Consider the following 8785-nt stretch of genomic DNA (forward strand, 5'->3'; position numbering starts at 1 on the left):
CTCACAGATTTTCGGAAGGAGCGAAAGAGGCTCTGAGTTCCGAGAGCGGCCCAGGGTCACTCAGCGATCCAGGCAGGCCTCGACAACAACCCAAAGCAGCTTAACTCCTTGCTCTGCCCCTTCGGTTCCCTACTATGAGCCCTTGCTTGTTCTCCAGGGTTTCCCCGACCTTACTTACCCTTGCAGCTAGACTGTAAGCTCCCTGTGCCCAACTGGGTACTATATTTTACTTCCCCACAGAGCCTGAGTGCCATGCCCAGCAAGCACTCAATTAATACTTCACTAATTGAAGGAAGGCAACCAATTTGGGCTGAGTCTCCTATTTTCAACTGTTACAAGTTAGTCTTTGCAACAAATTCCATCTTTTTTTTTCCTTTAAAGATTTTATTTCTAAGTAATCTGTACATCCAAGGTAGAACTTGAACTCCCAACCCCAAGATCATGAGTCGCATGCTCTACTGAATGAGCCAGCCAGGTGCCCCACAAATTCCATCTTTTGAATTAAGTTTTACACTGTCAGAACTTGCTGTTGTGAAAAAATACTTCCTTTTAGTCTTTTTTTTTTTTTTTAAGATTTTTATTTATTTATTTGACAGAGAGAGAGACACAGCGAGAGAGGGAACACAAGCAGAGGCAGTGGGAGAGGGAGAAGCAGGCTTCCTGCTGAGCAGGGAGCCCGATGCGGGGCTTGATCCCAGGACCCTGAGATCATGACCTGAGCCGAAGGCAGACAATTAATGACTGAGCCACCCAGGCGCCCCACTTCCTTTTAGTCTTAAATATCTCACCTGAGATTTTAGTATCTTTGACTTACTGGTAAACAATTTAATGTTCAGCTGATCTAATTCCTTCATTGACTTTAATCACAACCCTGTTCAGTTTATTTTCCAAGCACAGGAGTCCTAGTGTTTCCAGGTTTTCTTTCATTCTTTGACCACACAATGGCCTCTTCACGTCTTTGAGGTATGACAAGGTAAACTTGCATTTAATGAGATAACCTATCCAGCATCACGCGTTCTCATGAGCCAACAGATTTGCCTTCAACACGTTTAGCTTGGCCAGCAGTTGAGAAAAAAATAAGAAACTTAATATTTTTAAGCCCGGTGGTCTCAAGTTCCTCTCGGGCTCCACCTCTCCCTACTGCCTTCAACCAGGCCAGTTCAGACCTTTATCCTATACCTCAACTGTAAAGCCAAGGAGAGGACAGGGCCTGTCTGGTTTACTCCTTTACCACCGCAGGACCCTACAAATTTCAGCCTGATAATATGTAGCAGGAGCTCTTCAACTTTCTGTCCCAATCCACCATGAAGATACATACATGTGTTTGTAACCGAAGAGAACTGTTTGATGAAATAAACTTGGACCACAATGACTCTGGATATTTTCTTTTATAGCATTCTCTTCTTTTCAGTAGGTCATTAGCTGCTGAGTTGATGTCTTAAGTTCCCTGTTTCAAACACAAAACGCCACAGAATTGAGGTCCATTCTCTGGGCAGGGTATCACCTAGTACCCTGAGCAAGGAGACCCCTGTGATCACTTGCTGTTAGAGCCAAGTGCTAGGGAAATGCCCAGCTAGCAGCCCGGCACATGGCGGAGTGGGTACATGCTCCTGGCTTTGTGTTGGCGGAGGCTGTTCTTATAGTGAAAATACATAGTTTGATCACATGTTTCAAAATTAATTTTCATTTAATCAGAAGTACTAGTAACTTTAATCACAGAGAAATCTCACACAAATCTTCCAAGGAAATTGTAAATATGTAAATAGGGTTTTAATTGATACGGTATTTGTTCTTCAATACTTTGGAGATCGATTCTAGGGCAAGGCCCCTCTTCAGTTTTCTAATTAAAGTCCTACTTTGATTCCAGTCACTTTCTATGAATTCAGAGAAAAGAAAAGAAATAGAAATGTTCAGTTATGGAGTGGCGGTTAAGTTTCAGATAGTATACTATACATGGTCCTATAAATCATCTTATTCAAGCAGTGGTCTTAAGAATGAGGGCATTGAGGCTTGAGAGTCTAGGGAACTTGCCCATTTGTATAGCTAGTAAATATTAGCTATGGGATTCACACATGGTTTTCTAAACCCCACTTTAACCTAACACTGTATTTGCATTTTAAAACAACTAATACCTGTCTGATAAAACAGTTGGAAATGTTATACATGTCAAACATCCACTATTTCCTTTGTGGGATGGCTCTTTTTGAAGATATTTCATAATCTGGGGCATCTGGGTGGTGCAGTTGGTTGGGCGTCTGACTCTTGGTTTCAGCTCAGGTCGTGATCTCATGGGTCGTGAGACTGAGCCCCGGACTGGGCTCCAGGCTTAGCGTGGAGTCGGCTGATGAGTCTCTCTCTCTCTCCCTCTCCCTCTGTCCCTGCCCGCCAAGTGCTCTCTGTCTCTCAAATAAAATAAATAAATCTTAAAAAAAAAAAATTCATAATCATTTTTATGCTTCCTTGTCAGAAAAATCTTTCTTCAATACCTCATACTGAAACTTAAATGCATTTCTCATTCTTTAGAGTGGCTAATCAAAGAGGGCTTAACTGGTCACAATATTCTCCTGCTGTGCATTCTGTGGGTACTCTGCATTCTGTGGGTACTCTTCCTGTACCCCATTTTATATTTAACACCTTGATTGAGTCTGAAGGACACCAAAATCTCAGCTAAACTTAATATTCTTTATTGCAGACTGTCAACTATCTGGGTATTCAAAACTACCTGAAGGGGTGCCCATCTGGCTCAGTTGGTAAAGCATGCGACTCTTGATCTTGGGGTTGTAAGTTCAAGCTCCATGATGGGTGTAGAGATTACTTAAAAATAAAATCTTTAAGAAAAAAAAACTATCTGGAAAAAAAAATCAATGGACTGTTTCTGTTTTAACGTAGATATTTGGTATGCCATAATCTTAATCTCCTTTCATCTTTTTCTGTGTTGAGGTCAACTTGTGACTAGTGCTGCTGAGCCCACTGTCTTGGTAGTGTTTCAAAACAAAACAAAAACAAAACAGTCCTCCCTGACCTTGAGCCACACTGCCTGTAAGCTGTTTATTGGCAAGCAACCAAGAAGGGCAGCTTTACATAGCACTTACTACGCGCTGGAGACCCTGCCTTGGGCCTTTCCTGAACTATGCCACTTAATCCTTACAACAATACAGTAACCTAGGTACTATTATTACTCTCATTTTGACAAATGAGGAAACAGAGGTTAAAGAGCTTGCCCAGGATCACACTACCAAGGAAAGTGGTAAAGCCAAGTTCCTAAACCAGATGGCCTTGACTGGAGATCGAGCTCCTAATCACTTCACGTTCTTTTGCACAAGAGGAACACATGTGGAAACAAACAAACAAACAAAACCCCCCAAATACCTAGAAAACAACTCAAGGCATTAAAGTAAGAATAAGGTCACTGTAGACTCAGGTTGGCACCGCAAAGCTTCAGGGACAAGATTTTGAGCAAGGCATCAAAGCAGAGTGGGAACGGGGGCATCAAGACAAAAATGGCCATTACTTGCTGTGTGGGGCGAAAAACAGCATCAGCCTAACAGAAGAATGAGGTTGGATCATTTTTAGTAGAATCTTATTGACTTTTATCCCCTCATTTCTTTCTCTTTCTGGTTTTCCTTAATAAAACAAAATGCAAATACCTACTTGTAAGCTCATATAAGCACCCAGACATGCATAAAACAGAAACACCAATGTATAGAGTTAAGGTAAAAAGTGTAATTTTTGGTTACTGAGGTCTTCCCTCCTGGTGTACAACTGGCCTTACCCTTTTATAATTTGATAATCTTCCTCGCCTGAATTTGAATCAAGCTATTTGAATTGTTTTTTTTTTTTTAAGATTTTATTTATTTATTTGACAGATACAGTGAGAAAGGGAACACAAGTAGGGGGAGTGGGAGAGGGAGAAGCAGGCTTCCCGCTCTGAGCAGGGAGTCCGATGCGGGGCTCGATCCCGGGACTCCCAGAATCATGACTGAGCCACCCAGGCGCCCCTATTTGAATTGTGTTAAAGGTAACTCCTTACTGGGGCGCCTTGGGTGGCGCAGTCAGTGAAGTGACTGACTCTTGGTTTCTGCTCAGGTTGTGATCTCATGGGTGGTGAGATGGAGCCCCATGTGGGGCTCTGCACTCAGCAGGGAGTCTGCTCCAGATTCTCTCCCCCTCTGTCCCCCCCCACTTGCTCTCGCTCTAAAATAAATAAATCTTTTTAAAACAACAGTAACTCCTTACTTTAATTGAATAAATTTCCTTCTTTTTCCCACACTCACTATTGAATTCTGGCCACCTATAACAAATACATGGCAAAGACGTTACAGTACAAGAAGTCCAAACTTATTAATGAACATGTTCCAGAACATCACTGTTGATTAGCTGTTTGGAACCTGGAATTTATTTTCCCATGGAAATAGTGGTTAAGTTCCCAGTGGGTCTACAAAAAGCTCGTTTCACCAGGAATGTAGCAGAAGCGAACACTGTGATCTTTGTGTTGAACTTTGCCTGTTATTCTGAGGGCTCTATGGATTTCTCTTCCTACTATAATGTTTTAGCTAAACCACCACTTTTGGGACAGTTTTTCATTACAAATTATAGAAAAGGCTGACAATCACTTATAATTCTACTCAAATCCAATCATTAATACTGCTTTTGGGTGTTTCTTTTTACTAATCATTACTTAAACCACAACTTCGGTTAGACAGTTGTTTTCCTTACTGTAGGTTGGTAGTCCACAGAACATCCCCAGAAGGCCGACAGCCTAGGCTAGGTTACATTCTTCTGCCGAAAGCATGATAAGGCAGTTAAATGGCACTAGGGACACGTCTCGTCCCTGCTGCTGCCAGTGACCAACGGGTTCCTGGAGGATATCTTTTGGCCCTTATGGGGATTAAAAAGAAAAAAAAAAGACTTTCTTGGTTTCTGGCATGGCATCAGGTGGGAATTTCCAGGTCTCAGTGCCCCTGGGTTAGGTGTTAGAATGTGGAGATGACCTGATCATGTGTGTTTTGACTACAGCTGAATCTATATTACAGAAATTTCATACTCAAATAATCTAAAACCATGACATGGATGTCTGCCAAATACGCTTGTCTCAGAAACATTTTCTTGCAGGGCACCGTAACCACGATAAAACCGAATCTTTGTTTTAGATAGAAACATTACCAACAAATGTTTCCAAAACAGAAATGCGTAAAGTGAAAAACAATTGTGTCTATGGCCATCATAATAGTGTGGTTTTGAAAACTTTCAGGCTCTGTACACACAACCTACTTCTACCTTTTCACCTCCTTGGGAGTTTTTACACTGGCTAGGGACTCCTGATATGACTTTAGAGTCTGTCTTTGGAAATGCATAATTAGGGAAGGTTCATACCCATACCCTTATCCCCCCTAGAAAACTCCATGTATAATTTGTATAACCATGTCTGCCGTCAGTGTCTTTTTAAACACTCAATTCTGTCAGCAAACATTTGCCAACAAAGGCATGGGTTTATTGCTTAAAGACATCTAATATATTAAACACACATAAATCTTTCATTTTAAATCCAAACAATCAATGAGTAAGACCTTTTAACGATATAGGTGGTATTTTCTTTTTTTTTTCTTTTTTTTTTAAATTTTGTCTATTCATGAGAGACAGAGACAGAGAGAGAGAGGCAGAGGGAGAAGCAGGCTCCCAAGGAGCAGGGAGCCCGATGCGGGACTCGACCCCAGGACTCTGGGATCATGACCTGAGCCAAAGGCAGACACTTAACTGACTGAGCCACCCAGGTACCCCAACTATGTCAGTAGTTTTGTTACCACCTGCAGCTTCTAGGAATTATGGAGACACAGCACCTAATGTGAGTTCAATTATCAACCGAAATACTGACCAATCAAATTCACCAATATTGCAAACGTAGTGAGATTTCTTTCTTGGTTAGGCTGTAATTCCCCGTCTGGGTTATTTAGCTCAGCTGGTGGTTAAACATCTGGGATTATAGCCATGTACAAGTAAGTCATGCTTTATAAAGAGAAAGACACTGAGATACTAAGATTATGCATCATATCCCGTATCCCTATCATGCAAATAAGTTTGCGGGACACAAGAGGGATTGCATAAATGGGTGCAGTCAGCTTAAAGTGAACACATCTTAATTTCTTGAAAAATGCAAAGCATACCTATAAGGTCACATCATATATAAGAACAAGTTCGAAACACGTTTTTCAAGTCCACTTGGGTTCCATGTTAAGGGAAGTAATTTCCTTGTTATGACCAATGTGTTTGATCTCCAAATGTTTTTTAAAAACTTGTAAATAGAACACAATTTCACAGTTGAGGTTTCCAAGATGATCAGAATCAGTTCATTTTACTTTAATCACTTTAGATTTTTTTTTTTTTTTTTTTTTTAAAGATTTTGTTTATTTATGTGACAGAGAAAGACACAGCGAGAGAGGGAACACAGCATGGGGAATGGGAGAGGGAGAAGCAGGCTTCCCGCAGAGCCGGGAGCCCGATGTGGGGTTCGATCCCAGGACCCTGGGATCATGACCTGAGCCGAAGGCAGACGCTTAACGACTGAGCCACCCAGGCGCCCCTAATCACTTTAGATTTTTTTTTAAGATTTTATTTATTTGAGAGTGAGAGGGCAAGTGAGAGAGCATAAGCAGGGGGAGCAGCAGAGGGAGAGGGTACTGTATTCAAGTTTAGATGATAAAGATGGGGGTCAACATGAAAATAATAAGTATCTGATATACGCATTATCTGAACTCACTTTAACGTTATGGGAGTTTCTAAATTTGGAAGCTCAAAGAAAGAGACATTTTTAAGTGGAGTCATCAGTTATTTCTAAGTGCTCTACAATACATTTTAAATGAAAGAAATTAAATATTCTGCTGATTCAAGGCACTAATATTACAAATCCATTCCCACTAGGTTAGCCAACATATGTCAGAAAAATAACTTTTAGTTCAAGATTCAATTCATCATTCCCTGTAGAACATACAAAAAGATCCTCTGGTCATTTTCTGGCATTCTCCTCTTCGCAAAAATAGAAAAACATCTCTGTAATTTACTCTCCTCCAATAAGAGTTCTGTGGGAATTGCTGCAAGGGGGCGGCACGCTTCTCTCACCTCTGTGCTTCCTCAGCTTTGTGTAACTTTGATCCCACTCATCTACTAAGCTTTGCTCATTAAAAAAAGTAGACCCGTGACATCCACTGCAATATATTAAAAGTAATTTATAGAGGCGGGCAGCACACTGGAAGTTATGAACCAACAACACAGCAACTCTAACAAAAACACACATTTTTCCATTCTGTGACACAGAAAGTGGGGAGCAACACATGCAAGGCACCAAAGAGCTAAAGCATCTAATTAGAAAAGCCAGTATCTGGGTATAATAAGCAAAGTCTCTTAATAAGCAGTTTTAAAGAAAATCTAAAGCTGTCTTTCAAATCTCTTTCCAGTTGCACAGTAACCTTTCTTCCTGGGGAGACCCTAACAGATTTAGAATCATTTCCAGGAATCTGGTCAGTTATACCTAAGTTGTATTTAACCTCTCCGTGATCTCTGCCTTTATTTGCACTGTGAAAAATAAACAGCTGTATCATGCCTTTCTGGACAGTCAATAGGTTTTATTTACATTGCTTTGAGAAAAGGAGACAAAAGACATCCCTTTACAATTGTCTTTCAGCAATCTCAGTTTTGAGGGGAATATATAATCCCCATTTTTATACAGAAGGCAACCTGTAAATATACCTGTAAAAACATATAAATAGACAAATGGACATAGAGTGGCTATGAAGTCTCTTGAAGCACAAATTTATAAACTGACCACCAGACACAGAACTTGGACCTGCAATGGAGAAAAATCATGATTAGCCTGAAAAAAAGAAAAGAAAAGAAAAGAAAAGAAAAGAAAAGAAAATACCACTGCCCCCGACATGGGAAAAAAAAAAATTAAATAGAAAATAGAAAACAATAATCACCGGAAAACCTGTGTCTTGTCAAGATTTCTTTCCATCAGAAGATGCAGAAACATTTTTCCCCGTGGAGCAACTGAAAACGTTTCTCAAGCGCCCCCAGTTTCTTCCCTGCCTTTTCCCCCAGGCGCCGGTGTAGACGGCCGGTGTGGACTTTTTTCCAGAGATGAGAAGTAGAAGTGTGTACTTTATCGGCAGCGGGTGCACTTTTCCCCCCGGCCCCCCTTTCCTCTGCCTCCAAGATGGTAGGAAAGTTGTCGTTTCGGAGGGCAGAGGAGCGGCTCTCTGGTGTTATGTCCTCGCAGTGCCTGTAGTGGTGCTATAGGAGGCTGCTGCCTCTTCTTGTGCAGCCCCGGCAGCCCTGCCTTCTTGGCTGGAGAGTATATTCAGGGATTTCCCCTTAATAATCACCGACCCTGGGAGCACTTTTTAGTTTCCAAAATAAAAATATGATCCTCACCCCTCTTGCTTGACAGGGAAAGGCTCTCGCCGGAGCCCAGGGGAGAGCAGTAGCAGCGGCAGCCGAGCTTCCGAGTCCATTGCCAGCGCCTCTCACTCTGATCTGTCAGCCCGGCCGAGGGAAAAGGGGGGAAGGAGGAAAAAAAAAAAAAAAAAAAAAAAAAAAAAGCAGCTGAAAGGTAAGCAGAGGCGGCCCCAGGCCCGGCCCACATCCCCGGGCTCCCGTAGGGCGGCGGGCAGGGCCGCGCAGGCAGGGCGGGCGGCGAGCGCGCTTACGTGAGGCCGGGGATTCGCCGGCCCGCGTCAGGCCCCGGGCAGAGAATGAAAGGGTGAGAGGGGCCGGCGCCGGGGTGGCGGGGGCT

The 8785-nt window shown here is 42.2% G+C and overlaps 1 protein-coding gene and 1 long non-coding RNA gene across 4 annotated transcripts in view; one reads left to right on the plus strand and one right to left on the minus strand.

Annotated features, from left to right (window-relative positions):
• Nucleotides 1-745: 745 nt before the first annotated feature.
• LOC116632176 lies at nucleotides 746-8749 on the minus strand. 2 transcript variants are annotated; one of them, XR_004299350.1, is made up of 3 exons: nucleotides 7971-8581; nucleotides 4717-4878; nucleotides 746-1874 (listed from the first exon to the last, which is right to left on the minus strand). It is a non-coding gene; the product is annotated as an uncharacterized LOC116632176 (long non-coding RNA). The 2 variants fall into 2 exon arrangements; XR_004299351.1 differs by lacking the exons at nucleotides 746-1874; nucleotides 4717-4878 and adding exons at nucleotides 6622-7837; nucleotides 8700-8749 and having other exon boundaries at nucleotides 7971-8526.
• INO80D (INO80 complex subunit D) overlaps nucleotides 8665-8785 on the plus strand; it is a 57035-nt gene continuing 56914 nt past the window's right edge. Inside the window, exon 1 of one of the 2 annotated variants that reach the window (XM_032403823.1) lies at nucleotides 8665-8752. The gene's annotated coding sequence lies outside the window, so the exon portion shown is untranslated. The remainder of the gene's footprint in view (nucleotides 8753-8785) is intronic. The other variant, XM_032403858.1, reaches the window with a different exon arrangement.

The sequence above is a fragment of the Phoca vitulina genome, unplaced genomic scaffold (genome assembly GCF_004348235.1).
Source record: "Phoca vitulina isolate PV1807 unplaced genomic scaffold, GSC_HSeal_1.0 scaffold1, whole genome shotgun sequence".
NCBI lineage: Eukaryota > Metazoa > Chordata > Mammalia > Carnivora > Phocidae > Phoca > Phoca vitulina.